Source organism: Heterocephalus glaber, unplaced genomic scaffold (genome assembly GCF_053883595.1).
Source record: "Heterocephalus glaber isolate CG9 unplaced genomic scaffold, H.glaber_assembly_v1.0 deba00001547, whole genome shotgun sequence".
Lineage (NCBI taxonomy): Eukaryota > Metazoa > Chordata > Mammalia > Rodentia > Bathyergidae > Heterocephalus > Heterocephalus glaber.
The window spans coordinates 17,787,601-17,815,030 of NW_028258340.1; the positions used below are offsets into that span (position 1 = coordinate 17,787,601).

Sequence of the window (27,430 nt, forward strand, 5' to 3'; positions counted from 1 at the left end):
CTAAATTTCATGATCTTTCTCCAGTTGTACACGTCTGACCTGCTGAGCAGCATTTACTCATTGCCAGCCCGCTGCTCACCCCTAAGATCGCCTACGTGGATCAAGAGAGTCTGTATTCATGAAAATATTTGGTTCCATTTAAAGCATTAAATGCACTCATGATTGTCTTCATTCAATTCATGGGAAATAGATTTATGCTGTTAGATCCTCTAGTGAACTCATTTAGGAATAAATAGAGCCATGTTGTAGATATAGGTCAGTGATTATTCTCATTCATCTTTAGATGGAATTAAAAAGTGAGTCAAGTTGAGACCAGTGTTATCTTAGCCAAGTCTCAAGCATCGATATCACCACTATTACTGTGTGTGTGTGTGTGTGTGTGTGTATTGAGAAACTTTAATGGTAGCATATCTATCATTATGTTTTTCTCAGTACTAAAATGCATGAAAAGAGCACCATATTGACCTACCAGCTGCTTCTAAATCACACCAGTAGTAGGTAATTATGAAATTCAAATGCAATTTCATTTTCATTTATTATATAAAAATGTCCTAGCTCAAACCTAGAAATCCTCAGCTTGGATATAGACTGGAATGCATACGCCCCTTGCTTTTCAAAATGAATCATAGGTGTCTTCCCCATTACACATGTAAGAACTAGAAGTTGTACTCTCAAGTGCCCAAAGGCAAGCCTACACTAGGCCAGAATAACAAAACCAAATAGAGCAAAGGACAGGATTTCAGTTAGGGATACATCTATGCTATTATTAGTTCTATCTCACAACAGAAGAGTCTCTAGATCACTTGAACCACTTATCCAGTGGGCTGTAACCCAGTATTTTTGTGACATTGAAAGGCAACAACTCCCTCTAGAACTGTAGAACCATAGAACTCAAATGCATGCATACATACATGTGCATCTCCCTCTTTTCCATATATATTTATGCCCAATATATGCCTAATTCACAGCTGGTCATCAAATGGTAACCAGAAAAGCATTCTACTTTAAATTTTCCATCTCCCAGAACCCTGTTGAGAAGCAATATCAGCCAATCAGGTGTCTGTATCCATAACATGCCCAATGTCTACTAGGAAGTTGACTAGAAAGAGAGTTCAAAAGAGAAGAATTTCTAGCATAAACGTAACAAGAATTCATTAATATATATCAACAAGTTGAACCAGGTGTGATGGCACATGCCTGTAATTCCAGCATTCTGGAAGGCTGAAGCAGGAGTGACTACACGGGATTGGGGAGAGTGTGGATAATTTAGAAAGTTAACAAGACCCTGTCTCAAAATAAAAAAAGAAAAAAGACTGGGCATATAGCTTAGTGGGAAGGCCTGGAGTTCAATCTCCAGTATCCCCCCCAAGATAGTAAGGTAGACAAAGAAGAAAATAAATATATGAATCTATATAAATGATTGAATAAAAATGGAGCTGAATAGACATTCTCCATGCAAAAGAATTCCAAATAATTTATATAGCTACTTTGCCCTCAAGGAGTTGGAAAATAACTCTTCACCATCCAAGTGTGGTCTGCACATAGTGACTTCCTTCCCAAGGAAAACAGAAAAAAAAGAATTTTCCAATGGAGAAGCCTAACAAAAACCATCTCAGCTAAATGATAGAAGTTAACATAAACAATGATAAGACATATTAATAGTATGAACGTGTGATATGATATAATAAAAATGGCATTTTACCTCTGTGTTCTTTCTTCCAAAACCTATAACTACAGTCTAATCATTCGAAAAACATCAGACCAATCTTCATTGTGAGACAGTATACAGAGTCCCTGACCAGTACTGCTCAAAACTGTCCAGGTCATCAAAAACAATATTAAGAAATTGTCCCTGTCAAAATCAGCCTAAGGAGACATGACTACTAAATACAATATAGTATCCTAGATATGAGTCTGGAACAGAAAAAAAGACATTAAGAAAATACTCAGAAGATGTGAATAAAAATGACTTTTAATTAGTAATTATATAAATATTGGTTCATTTATTTTATGTGTTTGTTTGAGGTTTTTTTTTTTGGTACCGGGGATCAAACTCAGGACTTGGGCCTGCAAGGCAGGTGGTGGAACCACTGAGTTAAATCCCTGGCCAGGTTCATTTATTTTAATAAATGCTATTAGACATTAATGAGAGGAGAAATGGGATAAAGGGTTTATGAACTCTGTATTATCTTCACAATTTTCTGTAAATATAAAACTATTCTAGATAATAAAGTTTATGTTTAAAAAATTTTTAAATACGCACAATGTCAGGATAACTCAAACCCATTAGACAGAGATCCATGGCTTACTGTTTTGAAAACCACATCTGACCTTGTAGTACTACTGCCTGCTATCTTTTTCTCTTATGTAATAGAAAGACTTACTTCCAAGTTAGCTTTCCATTCCAACAGACCTTGAAGGCCAAAAACTAAATAGAATCCCAGTAGAAATGACCCTGCAAGCATTATATCTTTCTTCTCAATATTCAGGTGTTCACTCTTTTAAGTTTAAAAATTTCTACTACAGATATTGAAAGAAGTCACACAAAGAAGTTACCTAGTGTTCTTTAGTTCTCACTTGCCCTGTCACTCTGGGGATGATGGTTTTCAGATTACATCTCTTTTTCAACCTGGCCCTTTTTTTTTAGGCCATAGCAAACATCAGACAAAGATGAGTTTACCACTGTGTCAGGAATATGGGGTATGAACTGGTACTTTCTGATGTAGTATATACTTATAGATTTAGTTTTCAAGGGCTTTTTTCCACTTTTCTGTGGATTACTTTCCCTGGCTGAACCATTAACACTTATAAGTGACTATGTTTAATATATATACAGTTGTATCCAGGGCAAGAAAGTAAGTGCAGACTTTAGAAAAGATTAACTTTCTTAAGAGTGAATCACTCCATAAATGCCAAAAGCATGTGTTATGACATAGAAACTCAAACGGTTACGAACAGCTAATAGCTTAGAAAGACCCAATTGACCTCTAGTGCTCTGAGGTTTGATCCAGTTTAGAACTGTACAAGTCCATGTGTAGAGCATGAAACCTAAATAATAACCAAGAACATGGGAATCTGGTGACACTAAGAGACTTGTAGCAATTACATGAGAAATGAGAGTATTTCTGGTTTGGCACTGGGAATATTATGAGTAAAATTCATATGAGCAATGATTGCAGTTATGAGCCCTGTTATTTGTTCCTACTTGTCCAACAGTAATTCTCTCACTTAGCTCAGAGTACTTCTTTGTAGCATTAGGACCCACTTGCCTGCCTTTAGATACAGTATAAAAAGATGCCTATAAAATAGCTCTGTCCTGAAAATCAGTTTCTTGACCCACTGTAAAGGAAGCAGTAAACAGTGTTTTCTCAAGAGAATCCTTCAATATACTACAGGTCTCCATAAAAATCTTTGTGACAAAATTGTCTTTATTGAAGTCATCATCCAGTGGATTAAAAAATAGGTTGCCATTATCCTTTTGAAAATGGAGAAAGTTAGGCCTTCTCAGTGTAGTTTTTCACAACCACAGGCCCTCAAGCTATCAGTCTCATTTTTAGATGTCATACTTATAGATAGTTATAGAATTTATAGAGTATGGTTTAAAGGACTATTTGATTGTAGCAGCAATCATTCAGTTTATTCCCATAGCAGAGCTAAACTGCAAACTATTCCATATCAACAAAATTCTATTTTCTTCTGGTGCAGGAAAGAGATCTCCCATCATTTTATGGATAATCCATGTTCAATGTTTAATACTTCAGGAAGATTTTCGTAACATCTTCTTCTAATCTTGAATCCCTGGTCTGTCCTCAGGCATACATCAAGGAGTTAGTTACCAAATGTTTTAATGTCTCCCATTATAAAACAGCCACTGTTTGCATTGTTTCTCTCATGCTTCTCTATACTTCACAAGCTTTAGGTAATATGAATAAATCTGTTCCATCATTAAAATTAAATTCATCTTGTAAATTTATTTTCAAAAAATTCAAAATTGAGAGATTCCTATCTCTTTGCTCATACATAGATCTTAATATATTTAACACCTTCCTTTCTAAATACAGTGGCCAGAAAAGTCAAAATCAATAGCATACATTACCAATACACAATACCCCCACACACACTCTGAAAGTATATTGAAATCTACGATGCCATGAACACAGATGAATACCCAATTCTGAGTACTATACTTACTACAGGAACACCCACGGACACTGGGCACGTTAAGAGAATCGCCTAGATCAACACTTTTCAATCAACACTACCTCATTCTGTATAGAGTTTTTACATTTAAGTTTCATTTAAGGAAATGGATTCAGAATGCTGTAAATGAGAAACTTCTTGCCTTTCTTCAGTAGTCAGTTCTATTATTATCATTCAAGTGGTTGGGTCTATTCCTCCAAAGGCTGTTACCGTAGGAGTGAAGCCTTGTTCTTTAACTTATCTCTAATAGCACACCTCTATAAGGGGTTGTCAGTATGGTATTTGTAGTCAGCTAATTAGACTGCTGAAATGGATTTATTCAAACATGAAGTGAGAAAATTGTGAAACGGAAGAGGAAGAAAACATCTTAGAGATAATCCAACCCAAACTCTTCATCTTACAGATTTTTTTAAAATGCAAGTTCAAAGGGGGAAAGTAGTTTTGGTAAGGTAGCTATACTGGCCTAGAAAAACAGATCATATGATTCCTGGCCCTGTGGTCCTTCTACACTGCCATGCTTGTTGGAGAAGGAGTCATATGCAAGTAGGAAATTTATAAGAAATCCCATGTGCTTGTATAGCACTTTATAAAATGCTTTCATATCCATTATCCCATTTAATTCTTAAAATATTGCACAGAGGGCTTGAGTAGCATGTATGATTATCCTCATTTTTACTGATGTTGTTTTATACCTTGATTCACCTAAGACCACTTATTATGAAGTAAAAGCTTAGACCTAAATTGTTTTTCTGAAAGCTCAGTGCTTCTTCAATTGTGCCATTTTGTTAATCCATTCCTGTTGGTAGAAACAATGCAAAGCAAAGGAAAAACTTTTATAATCATATCTCTCTTTCATCCATGGCCAGCCACTCCACTGTTTACCTAAGCTTTGGAAAATGCCATGTCTCCTTCACCCCCCTTTTTCTGTTCCTGTACTGAGGATTGAACCCAGGGGTACTTTACCACTGAGCTACTGCCTCAAACCTTTAAAAAAATTTTTTTTAAATTTGAGGCAAGGTCTTGATAAATTGTCTAGGCCTCAGCCTCTCAAGTAGCTGGGATCTCAGGTGTGTGCCACTGTGCCAGGATTTCATGTCCTTTCTTTAGTTTACTATTTGAACCAGTTGTTCAGAGATTAGAACTCTATGTAGTCACATAACTGATAAGACCACTTAATATCTACTTCATACTGCCACCAACCCCCAAAACATTACTCTGGGTCTCACCCTGTATCCTAAATAACCCCATCCTGAATATATCTGAAAATCAACAAGCATGGGGAAATTTTTGATCTCCACATAACACAGAGGCAAGTGTAGAATACGGCTATGGAAAATAACCAGCAGGTGAGGCTGTGACATAATTTTCACTTAAGCCTCATTACTACATAAAGGTATCTTTGTTCAATAAATGGATCTGAAAATATGGTTATAGTTTTTCCTAAATGCTGTCAGAACAACAATAAAATTATTTAATACTTTTTCAATAATATGCTGTGTTAAATGCATTATTCTCAAGAACTTTTTTAACAGTATGTTGACTGAATCTGTTTTGTCTTTCTACTGGAAGAATAACACATTCAAAAAGTGTGCACATGATATATATTCCGCTTATTGCAATTATCACACAATGAACACACCTGTGTTCACCAGCTAGGACAATAAACGAAACATTATCAGTAGCCCAGAAAAAGACAGTATGTATATTTTCTCTCATCCTAACGGCAATCAATACACTGCCTTTAACACCATGCTTTAGCTTTGCCTGATTTGTGAACGCTACGAAAATGGAATCATATAGGATATAAAAATTTGTATGTAAGACTCACCATTGTATTGATGAGATTAACCACTATTGTTATATGTACCCCTCATTCATTTTCATAGTTATTTATATTCTATTTGATTTGTGTACTCATTCTCTTATTGGTAGACTTTTCAGTTCCTTCTATTTTGGAGACATTATGAATAAGGTTTCTATGAACACTTTTGTGTGACTTTTGGGGGAATATATATTTTTTAATACATTTAGGAATAAAATTGCATGTGTTGGGGAAGTGTGTTTGCCGAGTTTTAGTGGGTACTTCCAGTTTTCCAAAGTGACTGTGCCAACTTTAGCAATATATTAAACTTCTAGTAGTTCCACATCATAACAGTATTGCATATTTTCACTCTTAAAAATTTTAGCCATTAAAGTGAGTATGTGATAGAGTCTTATGCTTTTAATTTTCATTCCCCTGATTACTTATAAGGGTGAATATTTTTATGTATTTTACTGAGCATTTGGATATCCCATTGTGTAATACACAAGCCTCTTGCTGGTTTTTGTTTTGTTTTGGTTTGGTTTTTGTATTTGATATACTTTTATTTTTTTAATTAAATTTATTGGTACATTTTAGGTATACAGTATAGTGGCATTCATCATTAGAAATTTGCACCTTTACATAATCTCTTTTGCTTCTTATTTTTCCCCATTCCCCTGCCCTCCCTTCAACCCCTCCACCCCTCCCTATCTACAAAGACTTTGTTTCCATTTTTCCATTTTCTCATATTAATTCCATTCCCTTCTTTCCTTTCCCCTACCTTTCCCACTTCCCCTTCCCCTTTGCCCCTTTTCTTCCTATTTCACGTGATCTATTATACCTTTTAGTCCTTATATACTTTCAGTTTCTCACATTAGAGAAACTACTCGGTATTTACATGTGTGTCCAATTTATTTCCCTTAAGAGTATCGCCTCAATGTGGATCCATTTAGCTATAAATGTCTCTAGTTTCTCGTTCTTTATGGCTGAGTACTACATTTTATTTTTTAAAAAGCAAAACACATTTTCTTTATTCAGTCTCCAGTTGATGGGCAATTGGGTTGCTTTCAAGTTTTAGCTATTATGAATTGTGCTGATAAGACCATGGGTGCACATATATCACTGTGGTATGATTCTTTTAATTCTTTGGGGAAGAAACCCAGCAGGGGAATGGCTGTGTCAAATGGGACTTCCAGTCCTAGTTCTTTAAGGTATCTCCATACTGATTTCCAAAGTGGTTGCACCAGTCTATACTCCCACCAGCAGTGGAGCAGGGTTCCTCTTTCCCCACAGCCCTGCCAGCATTTGTTATTGGTTTATTTCATGATAGCAGCCATTCTTTCTGGGGTGAGGTGGAATCTCAGTGTTGTTTTCATTTGCATCTCTCTAATGACCGGTGATTTTGAACATTTTTTCATATATTTATTTGCTATTTTTACTTCTTTGTGTGAGAAATGTCTGTTCATTTCAGATGCCCATTTTCGGTTTTTTGTTTTTTTTGTTTTTTTGGGTTTTTTGGTACCAGGGATTGACCTCAGGACTTTGCGCTTGTAAGTCAGGAGGCAGAACCACTGAGCTAAATCCCCAGCCCCGGGTGCCCACTTTTGGATTGGGTCTTTAAATCTGGGAGATCTGATTTCTTTAAAGTTCTTTATATATTCTAGATAGTAGACTTTTGTTTTGCTTTGTTTTTGAGACAAGGTTTTGCTTTGTAGTTCAGGCTGGCCTTGAACTCATGGCGATCCTCCTGCCTCAGCCTCCTGAGTGCTGGGGTTACAGGAATGCGCCACCATGCTCAGCACTTGCTGTTTTTTTTAATTGATCCACCTCTTTTTTATTGATTTAAAGGATTATTTTTCTTTTTTACATGTTCTTGTTTACTGTCCTTTGTAAATTATCTTTGTTGCAAATATTTTCTCCCAGTGTGTAGCTGACATTTTAAGTCACTTAGTTATATCTTTTGTAGAAGTTCTTAATTTTAATGTTAGCCCAATGTACAACATTTTTATGATCAATTTTTGTGGGTGTCCTACTTAAGAAATATTTGCTAACCCAATATCATGCATATATTTTCTTGTATTACCTTCTAGAAACTTCATGTGCTTGTCTGTGTATTTATTTTTGTAGTGCTGGGAATGGATCCCAGAACTTCCTTACATATGCTAGGCAAGTGTTCTACCACTAACCTACATGCCCAGCCCAACATTAATTATTTTAACCTTTATATATATAATCTACCTGAAATTGGTTTTTTATTTAACATGTGAAATAAGGATTGTTTGATTGTTTTTAAGTATGGATATTGGGATGTGATATAGCTCAGGGGTAGAGTACATCATCCATAGCATACACAAAGCCTTGGGTCCCATCACTCCCACCACACAAATAAAAGAACAGGGTGGGGAAGGGAGGGAGGAGGGAAGGGAGGAGGAGGGAAGGGAGGAAGAGGATGGCAACAATAAAATATGGATATCTAGTTGGCCCAGCACCACTTTCCATTCTTGAAATGATCTCTACTTGGTTGTGAGTTATGAATCTAAACACTTATTATTTAATTTGATTTTCTATAGAATTATTGCATCATTTTTCATTCCTGATATTGACCCATAATTCTTGTCAAACTTTGGTATCAGGATTATTCTGATTTCATGAAAGGAAGTGGGAAAGTGTTGCCTCTTTCACTCTCTGGAAGAATATTTTTTTTTAAGATTAGCATTTCTGTTAGTGTCATGATCTGGCTCTGCAGTTTTCCTTGAGGGAAAGTTTGTAGTTACAGAGACAGTTTTTTAAATAGTCCAGGACTATGTCAATTGTCCCTTTCTTTGTGTGTTGGAGTTGATTATGTTAAGCCAGGTGAAGATAATCTGAGACTGATAAGGTCAAGCCCTGCTGGTCTACACCAGAGGTTACATCTTAATACCAATAAGTGCTACTCTGCTAATGAAAATGTTTAAGGCTGACCAAGAAAATTGTAATAGGAGCTGGTGGGGATTACAGAGTCCTTGTCCCTTTAAAGAATGGTAGCCATCATCTCCAGCTAACTATTACTATGTAAGAAAGGGAGCCCAATAAGGTCAAAGGATTCCATTTAAATAAGAAATCAGAAGCTTGTATTACTCTGTAAAAAGTCTCTGAATATTTAAATGTTGAGTAATTCAAACGTTTAAAAAAATTGTGTGGGCTAAACAAAACATGTGTGCATGCCCAATTTAGCCCAAAGTCTGCTAGATTGCAATTTGTACTCCAAACTAATGAAAAGCACAATAGCAGAGATAAATTCTATTTTCAAGTAATAGAATTCACTTACATTAGATATTTATTTACTTAGTTATACTTGAACATGAATTTATGTGTCATTTAATATACTATATTAAAATGAAAGTTTAGATTTTTAAAATTCAAATCTGTAAATAGCTAGAATATTTTCGTTTATTCTCATGTTTTTCCTTTTGTTTCCCTCAAACTTATTTTGTTGATACAGTTAGTGTCCTGTGGGTTTTTCAGAGGATTGACTTGAGTGTTGCTGTGGTTTGGGTGTGGTTTGAATGTGTTCCCTAAAGGTCCCTTGTGATTGAAGACTTGGTCTTCAAGGTAGCATTATTGGAAGGGGGTGGAACCTTTGGAATGTGGGACCTTGAGGGGACATCCTTGAGTCACAGTGTCTTTTCAAAAGGTAATGCTAGTTGGTGGTTTTCACAAGACAATTTTCTTTAAAGCCAGAATCTGCCCAGCTCTTTGTTTCCTGGTTCCCCACATGATCCTGCTTCTGCATGTGGTCCACTGATCGCCATCTGTCATGAGGCTTTTGCCTTATAGCACATTCCATGCCGTTGGGCTTAGTAACTCCCAAACTGCGAGCTAAATAAAACTCTGCTTCATAATTAGCCTATGTCAGATATTCTGTTACAGTGACGAAAAGCTGACTACTACAAGTATCCTTTCAAGTTTTGCAATTGTCTGTCTGCCTTCCTTAAATCAAAGGTGACAGTCTCGTTTCAGGTTACTGTTTAATTTTGTTTTGTTTTTTGCCTTCTTGCTTTTCAATATTATATATGGTGACAGAATCTCGATTTCTTTTAATTTTTACAAGATTTTAAGTGGTGAGGGGTGGTGCACACCTGTACTTCCAGCACTTGGGAGACTGAGCCAGGAGAATCATGAGCTTGAGCCCATGCTGGGCTACATAGAGACTTTGAGGTCAGCCGAAGGTGCATTGCAAGATCCTGTCTCAAAAAATTTTTTTTTAGATTGCTTTTGGTTAAGATCCTATAGATAAGATCCTTAGGATAGAAGCATCAGGAATGAAAAATTCTTTATATAAATACCTTTCTAAGAGTATTATTTTCATTCATTCTGTATTTGTAGCCATTGTACTAAGCAGACAAGGACCATACGGATGTATGAAGAGTACTGTCTTTATAATCTGTAGTTTTCTAGTCTACAGTTTTGTAGTGTAATAAGATATGCATTAATATAAAGTGGTGCACCAAAACTGCAAGAGCTTTGAACAATCATACTGTTTTCAAATTGTTGACATTTAACAGTGCATATATTTGAGGAGTCAGTATGTGCTTAAGGTAATTTTTGAAATATTTTCAAGATTAGGTGTTATAACATTACTACTACTAGCAGCACCAAAGGTATTAACTATTTGTACTCCTAGGAAAAACAAGAAATTAGAATGAGAGCAAAAGACTAAAAATAAAATAATAACCCAAGTTAATTTTTTTATTTTGGTACCAGGGATCGAACTCGGGACCTTGCACTTGTGAGGCAGGCAGCAGAACCACTGAACTGCATTCCCAGCCCCCCCTCTTTTGAAGCAGGGACCCATTAAGTCATTGAGTTGCCCAAGCCCCAACTTTTGATCCTCTTGCCCCAGATTGTCAGAGTGTCAGAATAACAGCTGTGCAGCACCATGTCTGACAAAGAACTAGTGGTTTTAGAATGCTAACTAAACTAAAAAATAAAATCACTTAGCAGCTACTCAATTTTCTAGCATATAAGATATATACTGGGATGGAAAATTACCTTGCCCAGCATGTATGGGGCTCTGGATTTAATCTTCAGTACCAATAAATTGATTAATTAATTAATCAAAGTGTGTATTTACATAAAGTTGCATACATGATCTCATTTAATCTCTAAAAAATACTGTAAAATATGTGGAATACCTTCCCATTTGAGTCAACAATACTGATAATTAAACAGATTATATCTGGTCTTCAGACATTTATGTTTTGCTTTTCATCTTTTTTTTAAATGTGTTCTGTTAAGCAAATAAAGAAATGAAACATAATTTTAATAGTTGTTTACTTTTTAGATTTAATGTAGAACCAATAAAAATTAGAATTGTTTCTCCACTTAGAACTATCAAAATAACCAAATAAAACTGTATTACGTTATCAATTATGATAACCATTTAGTTATAATTACATATCAGATTTTATGATCTTATATTTCTTTAAGAAAAACAATGAAGTTGGCAGCGTACTAATCATACATCCAAAAATCTTAGACAAATTGAAAGCCAGGCATAGTGGCACACACCTGTAACCCCAGCACTTGGGAGGCTGAGGCAAGAGGATCATAAGTTCGAGGCCAGGGCCAGGCATTTAGCTCAGCAGCATAGTGCCTGCCTGGCAAGTGCGAGATTCTGAGTTCAATCCCTGGTACCAAAACAAAACAAACAAACAAAAAAAGTTCAAGGCCAGCTTGAGTTACATAGCAAGACCCTGCCTCAAGATAGATAGATACTAATTGAATAAATAAAAACAACAAATTTGATTATTCTTATAGAGCTAATTCTTCCAAAGTTGGCAGGTGTCAGTTAATCTCACTTTTAGAATAGGATTTTAGGTAATAAAATTACCTGTTATATCTGAGAAAAAGAACAAAGCACACAGAAAATCCCCTGGTTTGTCTTGATGTCTCTGTAGCAGAGATCTGACCACATTGTTCAGTTCCTTTGTCCTTTTCAGACAAAAGCCACCTCTAGATGGCCCCATACATCTCCCGTTCAAGGGAATGGCCCTTGTTAACCTAGTGGATTGTACTTGGCTATGTGATGAATTGACAGCTTGCCCACATTATAGTACTTCCTTTAACTGACATCAAATCTACTCAGCTGGAGTTCAACAATTGACCAGCTTTATCTAGCAGGTAGTAAGGGAACGACTTGTCTTAGTCCTGCATGCAGCCTAGATTTCAAGCCTTTCAAAAAGACTGAAGATACCAGTTGGCCTACCTGACCTAAGTAGATGATACTCACAGACTTAACTAGCCACGGTGCTGTCTGAGGTAAAGCGGAACAAACATTCACATGTTCTTGAGATGCTCTATTTCCCACCTTATGCCCTGGGTCAAACCATCACATGTCTTCTGACTGTTCCTGTTAAGTTTTGTTCCTTTCCCCATTTTCCTCCTCTTCTGCTTCCACCGTTCTCTCATTTGTTCCAAAGAAGTCATTTTCTTTCCCTTCCACCATCGGTGGAATTGGCATATTCAGCTCGTCAGTTTGGGAGACTGCCAGTTGGTCTTTTCTTCTTTTCCTGTCCTGGGGATTGAACCCAGGGCCCTGAGCACACTGGGCAAGTGCTCTACAATTGAGTTATAACTCCTTCCCCACCGTGAGCTGCCATGGTCTGTCTCTTTTGACATTTTTTTTTTTTTTTTGGTACCTGGGATCAAACTCAGGACCTGGCACTTGTGAGGCAGGCGCAGTGCCACTGAGTTAAATCCCTGGCCCTGGTCTGTTTCTTTTGAATGGTAGATTTCTGACACTAGTTATTTTGAAGAGTGCTTGGTTCAGATATTTCTCTATTAAAAGAAATCCTTCATTGCTCTCTTTGATTATTTGAATATTTGAAATAGTCTTTCATTGGCAACTGAAAGCCATCAGAAAAGATTCACCGAGGATGACTGAACTCATACTGTATAAATGAGAAATGTTTATCGTGCTATAGTTCATTGAAGTCTTATGTAAGAAGACATATAACTTTAAAAATGTAAATAAATATATAGATAAATACCTACCACTAGCGTAACAAAGGCTTTTCATTTTTGTTTTTAATTACCCCTTGTTAGAGAGGAATTTTGGACAAATCAGTAAAGGGAGATTGATCCCTGTCCTGTAGATTAGACTTTTACCTTTTACCCCAACATTTAGTTTCATTGATTCTTTTTTTTTTTTCTCAGTACCAGGGATCCAACCCAGGACCTTGGCGCTTGCGACCAGGCATGGGCACCAGTGAGCTAAATCCCCGGCCCTGTTTCTTTTCATTGTACTTTGAATTTTTTGTTTTCTTCCCCCTTGAGATGCTGGGAATGGAACCCAGGCCTCACACATACTAGGCAGACCTCTACCACTGTCACAGAACTACACTATCCAACCCTTTTTGAAATTTTGTGTTAGGCTCTAGTTCAATTACCCAGGCTGGTCTTGAACTTGTGATCCTCCCACCTCAGCCTCCCAAGTAGCTGGAATTACACCACTGCACCACTGTACCCAGTCTTTATTCCAGTTTTGACGTTATTAGTTCACTTTCTTTGAGCAAAGCTTTTAACACTCCTTAACCAAACTTCTTGGTCTCCCTGTCTATAGTTGCTCCACATGCAGGTTTGAGATAGGGAATTTTCATCAGCTTGCTAAGGCATGCTTTTTAGTATGGGATGCAGAGTGCCTGCTGTAAATTACCTGCCTTGTAGGATGCTGTGTTTCCCTCCCTCTCCCCCTTCCTCTCCCTTGCCTTTCCTCCTCCTTCTGTATATCTCCCTCTCCTCTCCTCCTCCCCTTTTTTCTTCTGTCTTCTCCCTCTTCCTCTCCCTCTTCCTCTCCTTCCATCCTTCTCTATCTCTCTCCTTCCTTTACAGTTTTCTGCATTCCACCTTGCATTATGAGACTGGAAGAATTCTATACTCAGTTCCTTTGTACAGACAGAGAAACTTTCAGATTAGGGTCTAATTAAAAACAGCTCTTCCATTATGCAGTACAGACATGTAGACATCCTAATGTTGTGTTGCTTCTATAATATTCTTATGCTAAACCTCCTTTTTATGTGCAGTGTCTGTGGTCTACACTTGCACATAGTAGGCATACCCTAAGTATTAGCAGCTGTAACACTTAGCCTTCCTAGGCTCTGGTGTGTGCTAAAATGGCACAGTTAAACCAAAGCATTCTGACTCAAAGTTAAGAAAGAAAGAGAGAGAGAGAAAGAGAGAGAGATTCTGATTAAACACAGAGGAACATTGCTCTTCAAATTTTAAAGTGCATATGAATCACCTGGGAATCTTGTTAAAAATCCAGATTCTGATTCAGTAAGTCTAGAATGAGACAGATATTCTGTATTTCTAAGTCTCTCAGTTGTTACTGATGGTGCTAGTCTGTGGATCACATTTTGGGCAGTAAGGCTGTAGATTATTTTATATTTACTCATTCATTCACTTGTTCCATGATAACTTTTTCCCTGTGTATGGTAGTGGTGGTGGGGTATGCTGGGGATTTAACCCAGGGCCTTGTATATGCTAAGCATGTGCTCTACCATGTGCGACACTCCCAGTCCATAACTCATAATAGAGATTGCTGACTTTAAAACAATGTAGAGCACCAAATGAAGATCGTCATATGCCTTATTTTTTAACCTGTTATCTTGAATCAAAATTATGTGATAAACTTTCCAGATATCTTTATCTGTTGTCTTTTCACATAGGTTTCTGTGAAATGATAATATATGAGGAGTACAGAAATAAATAACTTTGAATAATTTGGATTATTTTGGAATTTATATTTCTATATGCTTTTGAAAGAATTTGTCAAAGCTTAAATATAAGAACACAAGATAAGCCAGTGACAGGAAAGCCCAAGTGAATCTGAGATCTTAGCTTATTAGGTTTAGAAGACAGCCCCTCTTCCTTGGTAGCAAGCTACTGTATTTTCTTTTTTTTTTTTTTGTACCAGGGATCGAACTCAGGACCTTCCGCTTGCAAAGCAGGTGGTGGTGACACCACTGAGCTAAATCCCAGGTCCCTCAAAGCTGTATATTCCCTAAGGCAAAAACATCATCAAAATATAAAAAGCGGGCCGGGGATTTAGCTCAGTGGTTTCGTCGCCTGCTGCGCAAGCGCAAGGACCTGAGTTCGATCCCCAGTACCAAATATATATATATATATCAAAATATAAAAAGCTTTTTACTTCTGGCATGAGTGATAAAGATGCAGAACCAAGAAGCTAGTGAACAAACTTAGCTTATGCTTCTAAAGGCTAATTTTATATAAGTGCTCTTGTCCAGCTGTTCTTGGCAGGTCCAGCTGCTAGTTTGAACAGGATAGGTGGTAATCCCCGTTCAGAAGCTCATTACCACCCAGAGGCTTTGATCTGGCTAATACATAATCAATCAGTTTCTGAATTTTAATATCCTTCCCATTTTCATTTTGCTTGTTTTACCTAAATTTATGTTCCAGAGCTCCAATCTGATTTTGTTTTTTAAGAAGATTATTCTTGATCGTTTATTTATTTTGACATAACCAGGCTCATGATTTGCCAGCTGGAGTTTATTACAGCCCTGAATCAAAAACTTCTTTTTACTTCCCTCTTTATCTCTTTACAAGATCTAAATTGCAAAACCTAAGGATAAAGTTTTAATTTGGGAAGCACAATAGTCTGAAGCCCTTTTAAAAAGAAGAGATCCTTAATGAAAATTAGTATCTGAAAACTTCATTTTAAGGTTGTGAGTTCCATAGTTGGTTCTCCTTTTCTAGTCTCTTCAGAAGTGGAATGTGTGTAAGTTAAGGACTAAGAAACATTTTTTTTAAAATCTCACAAGTGTGACGCTTTGTCATGTATTCTGTAGTGCGTATGTTAGTATTCATTAGTTAAAAAGGTAGCAATTGAGGTATTTTCCAATATTTTCTCCATTTGTTAACTTATTTGATTCATATATAGCTATATACATTTACATATTTGTTCCCCAGTAGCTTTTTAAAACAAAGATATGCTTCTACGGATGTGAGAATCAGCCACGCAGTTTTTGTCTCTTCACTCCAGATAAATATCCAGATAATTTAAGAACTTGTTTTATTTTACACAAATAAAAAATATCTTGAGTTGGCATGACTGCCTTTAATGCCTTAAAAAGATCTTTGAAATAACAGGAATTGGGGAGAGGAAGGATAAAAGACCAAGTCTCCTAAGTAGACAAAGGCAAAAGATCAACTCTAGAAGGAAAGTTTAACATTGTCCCGCCATTATTTCTGGAAGCATTAGAAATTTTTTTTCATTTAAAAAGACTGACAGTGGTTAAATTCCTATTAGCTTTGCCCACTTCACTGTTGTCTCAGAATAGCACCTCCACGGACAATGGAATGGTCCTAATAGCCTAAATATGGTAAGCTTTAAAAGCAGATGGCTTGGAGCCATTCTGCTTATTATATCATTGCTTTCAATAGCATAACTGTTCTTCTCCAACGGCCCTCTTTGTTTTTTGCTTCATTACTGGCACATTTCTTTAATATGTAATCTATAACATTAACATGAAAATGGCTCGTGAATACTATTACTTTCTCCATCTGTGACCCAGTACTGTTTATCATCATCTAATGATCATTCTTATTGCAGATGGCCCTCTTTAAATGTTTCAGAATAGCATTTTAAAGACACCAAGGGTGCTTCCTACGGAGATTGACAGAATGAATGGTTTGATATCTAAAATCTCCTTCTAATGTGTGATAAATGGCCAAAGATACTGAAGGTAGGAGGCACCAATCAGTTCCAAAGCAAGGTGTAAGAAGAAATTGTGTGTATGTAAGGCACTACCTTTAAGGAGGCATTAGCTTTTTTTTTTTTGGTACTGGGGATCAAACTTAGGACCTTGCACTCGAAAGGCAGGCATGGCACCACTGAGCTAAATCCCTGGCCTGTGGAGGCATTAACTTTAAGGGATGTTGGAGTAGAAAGAACAGAACTTAATTATAAAAAATAATTCTATTTTTTTCTTCTTTTTGGTAGTACTAGGTGTTGAACTCAGGGCCTTTGCACCGAGCTACATCCTCCCCATTATTTTATTTTTTATCTTGAGATAAGCTCTTGCTAAATCACTGTTGCCTAGTCAGGACTTGAACCTCCTACCTCAGCCTCCCAGCAGGTGTGTGCCACCACACCCAGCAGGGAACAGCTCCTTATTATAATTCTTGGGGCCGGGATTTAGCTGAGCATTGCTGTTGCCTGCCTTGCAAGTGCAAAGTCCTGAGTTCGATCCCCAGTACCACAAAAAAAATAAAATAAAACAATTCTTGAAGGAAGTGTTTACATGACCTTTTCTGATTGGTCACAATGACCATGATAGAAAAGGAATAACACCAAACTGATAGTTGATTTCCCTATGGCTCAGCATTTACTGAATGCTGCCTAGGTAGAGTTTCCAGGTTCCTCTCTGGTTACTTTTTTTCTTTCTGAAGGTCCTATCACAAAGGCTTCTTTGTCTCCATCTACTTTCTTCCTTCTCTCTATTCTGCCCTCTCTGTTTGTAGACCCTTACTGGGAACTATAAATCACATAGCTAGGATGGAGCAGAACTATTGTTAGTAATACTTCCCAGGACGAAATGTCTCCCCAGTAGAAAGGACAGCATGTGTCTTGAACATGTTCATCTCATAGTTAGCTGTTATATTGAGGACAAGGGTTTTGTGGCACTGTCCTTATCAACACTACCATTCCTAAATGAAGACAAAAACAATGTTTACTTTGTCTGCTAGATCCCCCCCATCCCCGCCCAGTACTGGGAATTGAACTGAAGGCCTTCTCACTGAGCTACATCCACAGCCCATTTTATTTTTTACTTTGAGACACAGTCTCACTAAACCTCTAAATTGATTATGGCCTGCCAGACGTGGTGGTGCATGTCTGTAATCCAAGCATTTAGGAAGCAGAGGCAGGAGGAATGCCATGCATTCAAGGCCAGCCAGCCTGGGCTACATAGTGAGCTCAAGGCCAGCCTGAACTGCATAGCAAGACCTTGTTTCAAGAAACCAAAATAAATAGATAGATAGATAGATAGATAGCCTAGGCTAGTATTGAAATTGTCATCTTCTTGACTTAGCCTCCCATATTGCGTGGATTACAGGCATGTACCACCAGAGCCAGATTGGATCTTTTTATTTTCATTATTTTTTCCTCAAAATTTAGCTCACATGTTCTGTGATTCTCAATATATTTATGGGTGTTGTGTGTATGTGTATGTATGTATGCTCACTACTGGAGATTTACCCAGAGCCTTGCACATGGTTGGCAAGCACTCTACCTCTGAGCTACTTCCCTAGACTTTTAAAATTTTTCATTTATTTTTTTGAGACAATCTTACTAAATTGCCCAGGCTGCCCTCCAATTTGTGATGCTTCCACCTCGGCCTCCCAAGTAGCTGGGATTATAAGTGTGTGCCACCAAACTCAGCTATCTTTATGGTTCTTAACACTATTCTCATATCACAGATTAAATCATGACTAAAATTAATGTAGACCAGGCCAGGGAAGTTAGGAAAATTGAATCAAGTATTAATATTTGTGGCAATACAAAAATTTTTATAATTAATATTTTTTAAATTAGATAGCACTTGCTTCGGAGAGCTAATCCCAGAAAAGAGAATTCTCTCTACCTGATAACAAAGTTTCAAAAACTCACAATTTTCCAGGTGAGGTGGTGCACGCCTATAATCCCACCACTTCGGAGGCTGAGGCAGCAGGATTGCTGCGAGTTCTAAGCCAGCCTGGGCTACATAGTGAGTTCAAAACCATCCTGAACTACATAGCAAAACCCTGTCTCACCCCCCCCAAAAAAACACCTTTATACTTTAAATGATTGGAGCAATTACAGTGGGCTGTATTTTGGGCTTTATTCACCACTATAATGTCTGAATCCACATCCTAAATTTAAATTCATTAGGTTGAGTAGATATACATAAATATAAACCCAATCTGTGAAAATATAACCATTCTTATTCCTGTACATGATTTTTCAATATATTTGCCTTGTCATGGTTTTGTTAAATTTTATGTTAAAAATACATTTTAGGCATAATTTATCTAAAATTACTAGCTCTTTCAGTAAAGAATTTTGCCAAAAATTTGGTTTATTATTATTAAAGATTGAGTTTTTTTAGTTAAAAGTTTAGAAGACATGAATTGATAGATGGATTCATATAGAAAACTATGAAATTTGAAAAAAAACCCATTGAATCAATTTTATTCAAAATAACTTAAACATATTACTGTAGGTGTTTTGACCTTCATTTCCAGAATTACAAATTTGTTATTAAATTTGGAAATATTCTAAAATTAGAAATCAGATTTCATTTTATTAAAAGAACATCTTTTTTTCAGATAAGCTTTTTAAAATAAGGTTGAAATCCATTCAATCCATGTCTTCACATGCACAATCTTTGTTGTTTTTCCTACATCTCCTCTAAATGTCCTTTACAAAAATGAGAAGTTTTCCTCCCAACACAAAATTCCCCTGATTATATATTAGAAAAAATTGCTACTCTTCAGTAAGGTTTAGGAAAAGCTACCGTAAGTTGAACTTCTTGTGAAAACTATTTTGCCAAAAAAGAATATTGGATTTCCTGATGATAAATAATGGATTGTTTTTACCGTTTATATTTGCCTTTCAATGAAACTCTTCGATGACTATTAGCTTTAGATAACAGTTTCATTTTGCCGTGGATAAAAATGCATCATTAGGAAAGTGTTCATCAGAGTCTTAAATATAATCAGTGTCACTAAAGGGTAGAAAAGTAGAGGCAGGGAGAAATGATTAACCACCTTTCCCCTAATAAATGATCTACTGTCAAGTTCAGTAATCACATTTCATCTGTAAAGAGCACTTTCAGCAATGTCTATGTTTTACACACATGCCATTACACTTGATTACAACTAAGCATAAATATGTGCCAATTATTTAGCTCTAGTAAAAAATCTGCCAAAAGATAGGAGATTCGTAGGTGGTGCAAATTAGAGATTTACCTAGGTTCAGTGCGCAGTTTCAGAAAACACTGTTTATTATTTTTTGCCCTGTGACCTTTAAAGGCTCTAAGTATGTTATCTTTTTTTGCTCATTAAACTAAAAGTCACCAACCATAAAGCAGTAAAACAAATCTAGCTCTCTTAACCCCATCTACTGCCATTGTTGTGACTTTTACAAATCAGAAATAGAGAACCATTTCTCTATTGAAGGCCATTTGAGGGCCAGAGAGATATAAAGAATAATAATACAGCCTGAAACATTCAAATCATTTGCTTTTTTTATTAAATAACTTTATTATCAAACATACACATACAAAAAATTAAAACCACTCAAAGAAGAACAATGCAAGGGGAAAAAAACTATAATAATATTCAAATACAATAGAACCCAACCAAAACAAAACTGAAAAGCACTTAAAGATTTTTCCATATAACTTCAAAAAGCATCTCAAGCACCAACAAGACACCAGAGGATGTGATTTGTTTCAGAAAGGTCCCCAAAACCAACATTGAACAAATAATGATCTGGAAAAAAAACTCCAGTTAGTTACCAGACTCCACATAAGCCAAGGTTCTCCCTAATTTAAATTTTGATGCAGTCATATGACACGCGATGGAAACACAATCCGAGAAATATGTTATTAGGCCATTTCATCCATGTGTATCCTTAATTACACTTTCAGTTTCTCACACTAGAGAAACTATTCAGTATTTACACACATGTGTCCTATTTATTTCACTTAAGAGTGTGTCCTCAATATGCATCCATTTAGCTATAAATGTCTCTAGTCTCTCATTCTTTATGGCTGAGTAGTACTCCATTTTATAAAAAAAACCACATCTTCTTTATCCAGTCTCCAGTTGATGGGCACTTGTGCTGTTTCCAAGCTTTCGTTATTACAAACTGTGCCGCTATAAACATGGGTGCACATATATCACTGTGGTAAGATTCTTTTAATTCTTTTGTGAAGATACCCAGCAGGGGAATAGCTGGGTGAAATGGGACCTCTAGCCCTAGTTCTTTGAGGTATCTCCATACAGATTTCCACAGTGGTTGCACAAATCTGCACTCCCACCAACAGTGGAGATGGATTCCTTTCTCCCCACACCCCTGCCAGCATTTGTTATTAGATGATTTCTTAGTAGCAGCCATTCCTTCTGGGGTGAGGTGGAATCTCAGTGTTGTTTTCATCTGCATCTCTCAAATAACCAGTGGTGTTGAACATTTTTTCGTATATTTATTTGCTGTTTTTACTTCTTTGTGTGAGAAATGTCTGTTCATTTCAGATGCCCATTTTTAAAGTGGGTCTTTGAATTTGGGGGATCTGAATTTTTTCAGTTCTTTATATATTCTAGATAGTAGTCCTTTGTCTAAGGTACAGTTGCTGAAAAATTTTTCCCACATTGTAGGTTGTCTCTTAACTCTGCTGGTGGTTACTCTTGCAGGGCAGAAGCTTTTTAATAAGATAAGATCCCAGTTGTTGATTCTTTGTGCAAGTTCCCGTGCCACTGAGGTTTTTTTCATAAAATCTTTTCCTATACCAATATCTTCAAGAGTTCTACCTAACTTACCTTCCAGCAAATTTAGTGTTTCTGTCCTAATATTTAAATCTTTAATCCACTCCAATCTTAATTTAGTGCATAGTGATAGGCATGGGTCAAGTTTTAATCTTTGGCAGGTTGAAATCCAGTTTTTCCAACACCATTTATTAAATAGGCTATCTTTCCTCCAATAAGGATGGTTGGCTCCTTTGTCAAAGATGAGGTCGCCGAGCATATCTGTAGTTGTTCCTACATCTTCTAATCTACTGCACTGATCTTTGGGTCTGTTTCTTTGCCAGTACCATGCTGTTTTTATCACAGTAGCTTTGTAGCATAGTTTCAAGTTGGGGGTTCTGATACCCCCTACCCTGTCTCTGTTGCCTAGAATTGCTTTTACTATTCGAGGTCTCTTCTGCTTCCAAATGAATTTTTGGGTCATTTTCTCTAGTTCTGTGAAATATATTGTTGAAATTTCAATCGGGATTGCATTAAACCTATATAATAGTTTTGGAAGTATGGCCATTTTCACTATATTGGTTCTTCCTATCCTGGAACAAGGGATGTCTTTCCATTTTCTTATATCCTCCTCAATCTCCTTTTTCAAAGTGCTATAGTTTTCAGTGTAGAGGTCTTTTGCTTTCTTTGTGAGATTGACTCCTAGATATTTCATTTTTTTGGGATGCTATTGTAAAAGGAATTGCTTCCTTAATTTCTCTCTCAGTGAGTCTATTATTTGTATATAAAAAGGCTATTGTTTTTTGAGTGTTGCCCTTGTATCCAGCTACTCTACTGAATCTGTCAATTAAGTCTAGAAGTCTTTTGGCAGAGTATTTTGGGTCTTCTATGTTAAGTATCATATCATCAACAAGTCATTTGCTTTTAAAGACAATATCCTGGATTTTAAATTGATCTAGATGCAGCCAAAATTTTACTCATGTTTAAAAGGAACAGAATTTTTTCCTAGTCTATCTTAGGAAAAATCTCCAAATTCTTTTTTTCTTTTTTCTTTTTTGGTACCAGGGATCGAACTCTGAACCTTGTGCTTACAAGGCAGGTGGTGGAACCACTGAGCTAAATCCCCTGCCCTCCATGTTATTTTTGTAGTAAAAAGAATACAATCAATTGAGAGACCAGATCTAAGTTGTTGGAAGTGCTACCGTGTGATTTTGATGTCCAATCTCTATGTAGATGTATAGCTTCTCATTCCACTCAGTGAAGTGTATTCTTCTTGCCCAATAGCAATTAAAACCTACTCACACACCCATGAGAAAAGCCACTGGGCCCAGACGTGAAGAACACATGGGAAAGGGTAGGTGACATCATATAAGGACCTAACAAAGCACTATTTTGTCATTTAAAAAATAACAGATACCCCATGTGGAAAAAAAATAATGGATGAATTTTAGAAATTACAAACCAGTAAGTTTGATGTTGATCAGCCAGAAAATCTTGGAAAGCGTACATTGAACCAATTTTAATAAGTCCTTAAAGTAGCATGCTCCTGGGAGCCAGCATGAGACTCTGGAAATAAATTTGTTGTGCCACCTTCACTGCATTTGCTTTTTTTTTTTTTTTAATGGTACCAGGGATTGAACTCAGGTCCATTGCACTTGCTGGGCAGGCGGCAGAACCACTGAGCTAAATTCCAGGCTCTGCATTTGCATTTTTGTCTTGGCTACTTGATGGTCAGATGAGAAGGCCATTATAGATAGTGTATCTTTATGATTTTTTCAGCACATTTTTTGAGTTTTCTTTTGACAAATTTGGGTACAAAATGAAGAGCTGTGGGCTGGATAATAGGATAAATTTGCAACTGATTGAACAAGTCATCTAGAGAATGTCATTTGGGAGATATGGATTAACATGCAGTAGGATCTCTGTCTTTGGTTTTGTATTTAAGATAGCCATGCCTTTGTGCATGGCTGTTTCTTCTTCAGTCATCTCATATTCATCTCAGCCCGCTGCCTGAAAACCTCACTTGGCCAATTTTGCCCATGCTTCACTATCTCTGTGAACTCTCTCTGGCTGTATTCAGTTAGCACAACTTTCTGGGTAGAGGATGTAGCTCAGTTGTAGAGTACTTGCCCGGTGTGTGTGCCAGTATTACAGCAAATAAACAAATAAGGAAACAAACAAAAAACCTGTGAGCACAGCTTTCCACTGGCGCTTATCTAACCAAATTGTGACTGTTTATGCATATGTCTTGTGGTTTAAGAACGACAAGAACATAGTACCTTCACCTTCTTTCCCCAAAAATAAGACCCAGCCAGAAAATAATCAACCTTGAAAGCCAGAGATCAAAAATGCCAGCCCCCACCAGCCTAACTTTGCCTTACTTGCCTTACAGAATAGCCATGGAGCAAGAGAATAGGAATGTCAGGTAAGGCAAGGATAGGCTCATCAGGGCTGGCGGTTTCAATCTCTGGTTTTCAAGGCTATTTTCCAGGTAGGTCTTATTTTCAGGGAAACACCAGTAGTATCCATTTTGGTCTTTTTTACCACATAATATAGCCAAATCCACAGTGCATTCTTAATTGTTGATAGAACGAATATAGATATCAGCTGAAATTGGCAATATATTTGAAACTGACAAAAGTTGTGAGTACTTTAAACGATAATAATATCCAAATTCTCGTGGACTTAAGTCAGAAAGACGACATCTCAAGATCTGAGGATATGTGTTGCTCAGCAGTAAGGCACGTGCAAGGCCCTTGGTTCAATCTCCAATACTAGAGGAAAAAGAAAGGAAAGATGAGTTCTTATTATCAAATGAAATTTGAAAGCATATTTAAATAAGATGTAAATCTCACCTTTAGCCTCAGGTAATCAATAGGAGACCTTTATTAATATCAGATTATATTTTAAACCCCTTGGGTTTTTACTAATCCGCAAATTCAATATGAACAAAAAGTGTGATATGATACATTTGCTGCAACAATTATAGGCAACATATATAATGGCAAAGCAGGGGATGTAAGCATCCCACTTACTCAGTTCTGGATATCACATTTTAGGTATTTATTTATTTATTTAGGTTTTTTGAGACAGGGTCTCATTATATGGTTCAGGCTGGCCTTCAGCTCACTATGTAGTCCAGGCTGGCCTCGAACTCATGGCGATCCTCCTGCCTCAGCCACCCGAGTGCTAGGATTACAGGCGTGTGCCACCATGCCCAGCTTGGATATCACATTTTAAATGCATCTTGTCTTTCAAAGATGCTAGTAAGGTGAGAGTCAATATAACCCATATTACAGGAAAAATAGAAGGAAATGGAAGTATGTAGATTTAGCTTAAAGAGAATTGGAACTAGGAAAAATATAATAGGGAGACTCATATATTTATAAGGTTAGAGGAGATTTATTGTGTTTTGGTTAGGTGTCTGTTTGTTCTTTGTTTCCTTTAGTTTTTTGTTTTGCCCTCAGAATATTTTCAGCTAGATATATGGAAGTTACAGGAAGGCAAATTTTAACTAAACAGTAAAGAAAACTTTGTAATTGGACTTTTCCAGAAAGAATCAACCACCTTGAGAGTCAGTAAACTCCCTGTACAGCAGATATTCAAGGCTGAAATGACTGTCTCACCCCTACAGGCAATTTCTGTATTAGATGAGAGGATGTAATTCATTAACCTTTAAGGTCACTTCTGAATCTAATGTTTTGATATTTTCTGAATTAATCAGAAGGGAAGCGACAGCATGACCTGGATCTGTCCTATATTTATATAAACATCCTGTGCAATGCACTTCATTTTCTGTCTAATTGTGTACATTCTTGAATGTTAAATTTGATTTCAGGGCAAATGCTTTTTAAAAACTCTAAAAATCAATTTCATTAAAGAATCATTTACACACAATAAACTACATCCATTTAAAGTGCACTATTCCCTGATGGTTGACAGATGTGCACTTGTGAAACCATGGCTACAAAGTACAGTACTTTCTTATCCCCCTAAAGTCTCTTTCTGCCTCTTCGCAGGCCATTCTTCCCTTTATCCTTTACCCCAGGCAGCTATTGATCTGCTATCTGTCACTATGTTTTGATTTTGGCTTTCTAAAATTTTTTAAAAATATACTCATACACTGTTTATGTATGTGTCTGGTTTCTTACACTCGGCACAATTATTTTGAATATCAGTAGTTTGAGGATCTGTATTTTGTTTCTTTTTCATTGCAAGGTACTTTATGTTTCATGGATATACTACATTTTTTTATATGTTTACTTGTTGTTACACATCTGGTTCATTTCCACTTTGGAGAGACTATTAATAAAGTTGCCAAAAATTGTAATAGTTGTACAAATTTCTGCCTACCTTTAAGAAAAATCTTAAGCACGCTACAAATATAACTTCCCAGGTTATGTGTGAATTTCTTTATTCTATTTAATTATTATCTTAGTTAACAAGCAACTAGAAGTCAAGGACCGAGTATAAACTGATGCAATGTCAATTGAGTTCTGTGAGAAAGTCCGTTTCTAACATTCTTTCTTGGTAGCAGGTGGGTGTCAGCTGCCTTTTGTCATGTAACAAACCACCCCAAAACTTACTGACCTAACAAAGAGGTAAACAAGCCTTTTCTGTAAAGAACCAGAGAGTAAATATTTTAGGCTTTGTGAGCCTCACATTGTCTCTGTTGCATGTTCTTTAAAAAAAAATAATAATTATATCTCTTTAAAAGTGTAAGTACTTAACTAGAAACCATACAAAAACAGGCTATAAACCAGACTTGGCCCATGAACTATAGTTTGTAGACCCCGTAATGTTACAGGCCTTTATTTAGCTCACTATTTAATGGGTAAATCTGGTCCATTTTGGGATCTGGACCATTGGTCTGCTCGCTGCTGGCCTTGCTTACATCTGTGGTAGGCTGACGGCTGGATGAGCTATCATGGCCTGATTTGCATGTCTGGTGGTTGGCAGGCTGTCATCCAGTAACAGATGCAGCTAGGTCTGTATGTCTCATCATCTAACATGCTAGGCCAGGCTTCTTCACATGGAGACTTGTCAGGTTTCTGTTTGTGTCACATTCATTGTCCATTGGCTAAAGCAAGTTGTGTCATAGTGCCTTCCAATATACTAAGGGTGGGGAAAGACATCACTCCTTGGTGAGCGGAGATAACAAAGTCATGTGTGAAGGAGCCAGATATCAGGGCTGGGATTAGAATTTGTAGTCATTTTGAATATATTAAAAGATGCTGGAGAACACTTGCAGACACATTTTTCTGTGGGCTGAGAAGACTTAATTTAGATATAGGTAAAGTGAGATATGCTGTTAAAATTTTTCTTTTGTGAGTAATCATGGCTCAGCTAAATAGGTGATTTGTAGCTTCATATCCAATGGTAAAAATACTATGGTATCCATAGCCTGGTGATTTTAAAACACTGATTAGAAATGTAGTTAATGAACTGCTTATGACTAAAGGAAATTTAATGAATGTTGGTGTGATTAAATACTGAACAAGTCATGATTGTGACTTCCTTTCTGGTTACACTCACAGAAAGTCACTCTTTTGAAAAGAATTTCATTCTTGAAGCTGTTATTTTTAGTCTTCATATGCTTAACATCCCCATGGCCACAGCCTGTCTCTCTGTGTTCCCACAATTATATGAGAATACCTTTTTTCTTTTTTACAAAAGGCATCATCCCTCTTGAATATTTAGATCAACTCGGGCTGGGGATTTAGCTCAGTGGTTCCACCGCCTGCCTCACAAGTGCAAGGACCAGAGTTCGATCCCCGGTATAAAAAAAAAAAATATTCAGATCAACTTCCCAAGCACTTAATTGGATGAATTTATAGGTATCAAATAGAATGGCGATGATCCAGCCCTTAAATATCATCATTCTGTCAGGTACACACTTGCCAATTTGTTGGCCTAGACCTG

The 27,430-nt window shown here is 36.7% G+C and overlaps 1 protein-coding gene across 12 annotated transcripts in view; it reads left to right on the forward strand.

The window, feature by feature from the left end:
• The window catches only part of Dmd (dystrophin), a 2,486,572-nt gene that overhangs the window by 2,309,125 nt on the left and 150,017 nt on the right, over window positions 1-27,430 (forward strand). The gene's annotated exons all lie outside the window — the stretch shown is intronic.